The sequence below is a fragment of the Aptenodytes forsteri genome, unplaced genomic scaffold (genome assembly GCF_000699145.1).
Source record: "Aptenodytes forsteri isolate BGI_AS27 unplaced genomic scaffold, ASM69914v1 Scaffold534, whole genome shotgun sequence".
Classification (NCBI taxonomy): domain Eukaryota; kingdom Metazoa; phylum Chordata; class Aves; order Sphenisciformes; family Spheniscidae; genus Aptenodytes; species Aptenodytes forsteri.
The window spans coordinates 1,087,527-1,093,526 of record NW_008795712.1 but is presented as its reverse complement, the minus strand read 5'-3'; positions in this window follow the sequence as shown (position 1 = coordinate 1,093,526).

Here is a 6,000-nt window from a genome sequence, read left to right as displayed (position 1 = left end):
CTCAGAGAGGCACAGGGACCCGTTCGAAAGGTGCTTCCACCCCTAAGGTATATCACTCATCATCCGCAGCTCCAACGCAACGAGGGTTGCCCTGCCCCTTGTCTTGGGGGTGTCCATCCTGAGCAAAGCCCCAAAATCACCCCCAAACCCTGGCTGCACATACTGATTTTAACCAGTATTGCACAACCCAGACACCATTTCCATAAATAAATCTATTTCCATGATACTAAGACTCTGCCCTGCTACCTAATTCATACACCCCGCTGCAGACTCCTTCCCCCGTTTTTATGAAGCTCTCTCTCCTCACCCCCCCCCCGCCGACCCTGTTTGGAGACCCCCGAGATACTGAGCACAACCAGGCCAGGATGAAAGGGCAGCCAAAGCCCCCTTGTGCCTTTGGCTTCTCAGAATTATGCCTGTACTCGTTACTTCAACATCTTTCTGGTTTTATTGCCAAACGGCCCCAAAGGCTGCTCCCTGCAGACCCTCAACACCCCCTCGCGCGAGAGCCCTTCTGTGTTGGGATGCGCCTCACAGGGCCCTTCTCCAGGCTCCCGGAGCCCGGCGGGGGGGTTCCAAAGAGCGGTGCACCTTTTCGCCTTGCTCGCACCGTCCCCTTGGCCATTACATTACTGTACCGTCACCAGCACCTTTCCTCGTGACAAGCACCAGTGCACTCCAAAGAAGTAGATAAAACTCTACTCTTAGTATCTTCTTTTAGAGGAAAGAGCCCCAAAAGGCCTCCGGTGCCGGCCCCTGGCTCAAGCGCCAAGGAAGCGATGCCACCGCTTCAACTGTAGCGTCCACCACCTTCCTCCCGCCCAGAGCCCGTCCTTACAAAAAGGGGGAAGGCACAAAGACCTAAGTCTTCCTCGAGTGAGTTAGCATTTTCTACGTTTGCTAAGCTCTCAAGACACATTTTGGGTCTTACTTGCGTCCAAGGCCTCTCTCGGGCTTTCACGCCCAGACGGCTTTGCACAAAAAAGGACGACAGAAGAAATGCATCGTTGTTGAGTTATACATTTTTATTTTCTAATAGGTACAATACTAAAATAAACACAAATTAAAAAAAAGTTTTATTAAAACAAAACTGTACAAAAAAGCAGTTATACTACATTTTAATTACAGAACAGTCTACTGTCCAAAAGGCACTAATCCAGAATAGGAGATACAATGATACAGGACTCATTTTAACTATTTTAATCAATACAATAGAGCACTTGTTTCTCTGTCCATTCACATATAGAAACAAGGACTTTGCTACAGTCATTACACATTGTTATAAATATGAGCCCTACATGTAAAGATGCAGTATCGCTCTCCCTGGGCCAAAATTCAGTTCAAACAATGTTAGAAATTAAATTTAAAAAAAAAAAAAAAAGAGAGCAAAGGACACAAGGGAAGAAGTTGGTACTTCACGCTTTCGCAGCACCTGCCGCCTGAGGAAGATGTGACAGATATTAACTCTCACCTGCGTTTCGGAGATGGGAACACTGAAGCACGCGGCAAGGACCGGTTTGCCTCAAGGGTCTGCAGCCAAGTCTGCGGTGGAACTGGAAGGCGAACGTCCATCACCTCGTGCCCAAAGCTTTGCATTAGTTTTTCCCCTGCATCCCGTTTTATCTAGCTCTCCTTTGACCCCCCTCTTTCCCTGGAGAGTTCTCCACTCTATAATGTGTAACTAACAATTCCCAAGTGCACCAAGGGAGAAAAACTATTACTTTTCTCCTTGCGGCAAACGATGGAGCAGGCCCGCTCGGCATCTTGTGGATAAATGCAGTGATTTGGACAAGACTTTAGAATGTTCTTCTTAAAAATCACTATCTTGACTGCAAGGGCACCAAGCCACGAGAAGATGAACCTCATCAAATAAGGCCGCTACCGGTGTTCTTACAGCAATGGACCAAACCGTCGTAAAGCCACCAGAGATGCGCGTGGCTCGCGTGCAACTCCTGCGATGGAAGGATGTCTCTCAAGCGGCACGGGGAACGTTACAACCTATTACCTTGCCGGCTCGCCTTCCCGAAAGCAAAAACACCCTTTGGCAGCGTGCGGACAGCTGTGGGGAACACGAGCTGCCGGCGGCACCTTCCTCCATCTTCCTCCGTGGTGCTGTTACCTGAGATTCACTCCCCTGTGATATACAGTACTGCTTCCCTGGCTGCTTTTCTTCCGTAAGTAACTTTAACACGAGGATCCGTTCATCCTCTCTCCCAATCTACACTACTTCTTTATTTTTCTTTTTCCTCCCCCTCCCTGAAACGTCAGGCTGCGGACCGGTAGCAAAGATACTGCAGACCGTGGGTGGTGCAGACAGCGTGCTTGGAGAACACCCGTGTGAAAAGCAATCAACCAGCGCATGAGTATTTGACATTACTATTAGGAGCAACGAACACAGCGTGCCCATTAAATGCCACTGTGAAATACATAGTCTTTAAGCTGAACGAGCAGCCCTTGTTAAGATCAAGACCTAGGCGTATTTGCGGGGTTTGATGATGAAGCGTGGCATTACCCGACTCTTTCACGGTGGAAGAGGTTTAATGCGCGGGCGGGAGAGAGATACTGCACCTTTCGAACAGTGTCATACACAGAAGACAAAGACAGGCATCTGGATGTTAACAAAAATAAGTAACAAAGAAATATGATTAAACAAAATCTCTTCTCACATCATCCTATACTACATCCTCCTTCTGCTTAGCAGAAAATTGTACGTACACAAAAATACAAATACACAATTTTGTAGAACAGTCTGATTTTAATATATTTATATATATTTATATTTATATGAGTGGCAGGTTAGTTCATTATATAGAGCTTTTTGCACTTTTGGCTCATATGCAACAAGGCTTTATAAATTCAGCTTTAGCTTTCATTCAGGTTTTATAGCTTCTTGAACATTTGTTTTCACATTTAAAGCAGCATCCAATTTGCAAGAGGAGTTGGTGGTGGCTACAGCAAGGATCAGGTCAAGAGGTTATTTGGGGGTGGGGGGGAGGAGAATATACATTCCAGTGTGTGTGTGTGTGTGTGCGCGCGCGCTAGTGCTCATGTAGAAAAGAAGAACAGACTGTGAACATACGACTCTAGGATACCATGTTTACCTCTTGAGGTAGGCAGAACACCTACAGCAGATGAGACACAGGTGCCATTTTCGTTGGGGCACATGGCGGGAGAAACAAATAGGCGAGTGGAAGATGCTGACAGAGGAACGTACAGACACGTAAGAACCCGCTGGGGAGTTACGGTGACCGGCAGAGATGGGGCACAGCTCACCTGCTATTACTGACGCATTTGGTAGACACGTGAAGGAACCGTAGGCGACCCCCCCCCCCCCCCCCCCCCCCCCAGCCATGCTCGCTTGCCCTGACCGGAGATGCCAAGGCGGATACGACGCCCCCCGCCCCCCGAGTCAACCTGACGGTGGAACAAAATTCAGACGCACAAAATTTTGAGACGAAAAATGCAACTCCCCGGCGCTTTGCTAGGGCTTTTGTTTGGGGGTGGGGGTGCTTCATTTTTTTGTGCCTCCGATACTGTTCCACCATCTTTTCACTCCTAGGTTTGCAACACTCACTACTACATTAATCTTCCTTCAATTACAACCACTGTTATTGACAATTACTTGGTTTAGAAAAAAAGAAAAATCACTGTTAAAAAAGGCATCTCTAGAGCAGGGCGACGGTACAACGTGGAATGGTCCGTGTGTATTATAGGCTCCACAAATACTTTATTTTCATTAGTACCCCAGCAATAGATTCCCATTTGATCATTGCTTATACCAACACCCATCAAATCCTACAAGCCGATTTTCTGTTCTCTGCAAAAGAGATGTCCTTATAGCTTTTCTTGCCAACAGTAATTTCCTAGGCTTTCCCAACTCATATGTTACGAAGTTGTCAGAGTGAAAACAACATTTTGTTACTAAGGAAAAATAAAACATCTACATATGGATTGCTTTCATTTTCTGAATCCTTAAGTGGCCCTAATACATCTTAATAGCGTTCTGTTAATTCCTTTTACTATGGTCAGAAGAAATTCTCCTTTAATGCAATTTTTTAAACTAGCACTGAGATCTATCTTTTTTTTTTTTAACCCACATAAAATTCTCACGTATGTTTACAAAATTAGACCCACCTGCCAATAGTTACAATTATTTTGACAAAATGTTTAGCAGGTGCCACTATTATAAGCCTAGAAATAATTAAGAACATAGGAAGAAACTGCCTCTGTGATTCCAAAAAGGGGTGATTAAATACACGTATTGGCTTTTTCTGTCCAGAGTCTCAGACGTACGGTTACCCAGAAGTGCATGTTTAACGCACGAAGCTATTTGTACCTGCAATCCCAGAGGCAGTTTCCTACTGAATTCTATCCAAGCTTCCCCCCTCTTTACCGCCCACCCCAAATCGGAGGTTGCTAAGGTTTGGCTGAGAAATGAGATTGGTTAAGAAGATCCCCACCAACAGACTGAAAACCGAGGGGGGCAGCATGAGGAAGGAGTGGAGATTTCTTTCCAGCCGGATTCTGCAGGGCTCCGGACTCCCACCGCTCGTCTGGAGTCGCACGTGCGGAGGGACTGCAGGGAGGGCTCTTTTCTTAAGAGGGAAATGAGGTCTAATCCTATTCCTCCAGCTCACTCTGGAGTCCTGTTACTCACTTAGGCACTTTTTAAATTGACACTAAGAAAAAAAAAAAATTAAAAAAGTACTGCACATATTTCACACTTCCCGGGCTTTCGTCAGCCTTGGGAAGATCATAAAGACCAAGAGGGAGACAGCCAAGGCGATTTGTCAAGAAAATAGTGCTCCCCATGGACACAACTGACTTTTATTTGTCACCCTTTGCTAGAACTGCTATTGGACTAAATCTAGTTCAAATTTGTTATTCCTGTATTATCTTTTAAGGTAAAAGCCTGTCTTACGGTGGTTCTGTGGCACGATGATACCGCTTTATCACATCGGATCTGACATCTGACTTCCAAAGAGACACGGTGCTCTCCCAGTTTAAGCCAGCAGCAGCGCGCCGAGCGTTTGCACTGGTGTGAGAAGTGCTGCCCGTAACCCTCGAGAACAACTCTGGCAGCAAATCAAGGAGGGTCGGCTGTTGACGAGATTCAGCAAGACATTACTAACGGTATGGCTAGAGCCAAAAGCAAGGCGAAAGGGGGTTTGCTTTTGAGTTTTGTGTTGCAACGGGTGATGAAATGGAAAATCTGTCCCTCTCGAAAGAACAAACAGGGCTCTGACCCCAGAGCAACTAGAAACAAGCCACAAGCTTCAGGTCAGCACAAGTCTCAAGATGACACCTAAATTTACGCAGAAGCCAGAAGAGAAAGAGAAAATTCAGTGGATAATACTGAAAGATGGGAAGCTCAAAATCCAAACTCTGTTTTCATCGTAATTTTTCATTTGGAAAAGTAATTTCAAGTTTTCCCAATCATCTGCAAATCCAAAACAACTTTAAAAATAATAATAAAAAGCTACTCTGGCTGCAAAAAGTGATCCCAAACCCTGGGTGAATGAAGGGACGAGGGGAACCAGTACACAGTAAAGCTATGCAAAATCCACGCATCCTGCCCCAAACCCTCACATTAAAAAAGCAGGCAACAGCACGCTAACCAAGGAAAACAACTGCGCCAACTAAGACAGCTTCCAACACTAAGTGCAAGCAAGACAAAATAAAATGAAAGAAAAAAATGCTACTACCTTGTCCTGCTCCCTTAACCATGGTCCAACGCCTTGGAACTACCTTATTTCACACAGAAGGTTGCAAGTAAAGAACCTGCTGTAAATTGACTGAATTTATGAGCTAATTTTTTTTTTTTAATGGTCAGAGTAGACAAAAGTTTTCATATTTATACTACACTGTGGACAATATATATTTGGATTTCAAGTAAGCAATTGATACAGCACCGTCTAACAGGCAAAAGGAAAGGTGAACGTCTCTTGAGTTGGACTGAAGTAGTATCAAAGGAATTAAAAAATGTCTGACCATAAATAC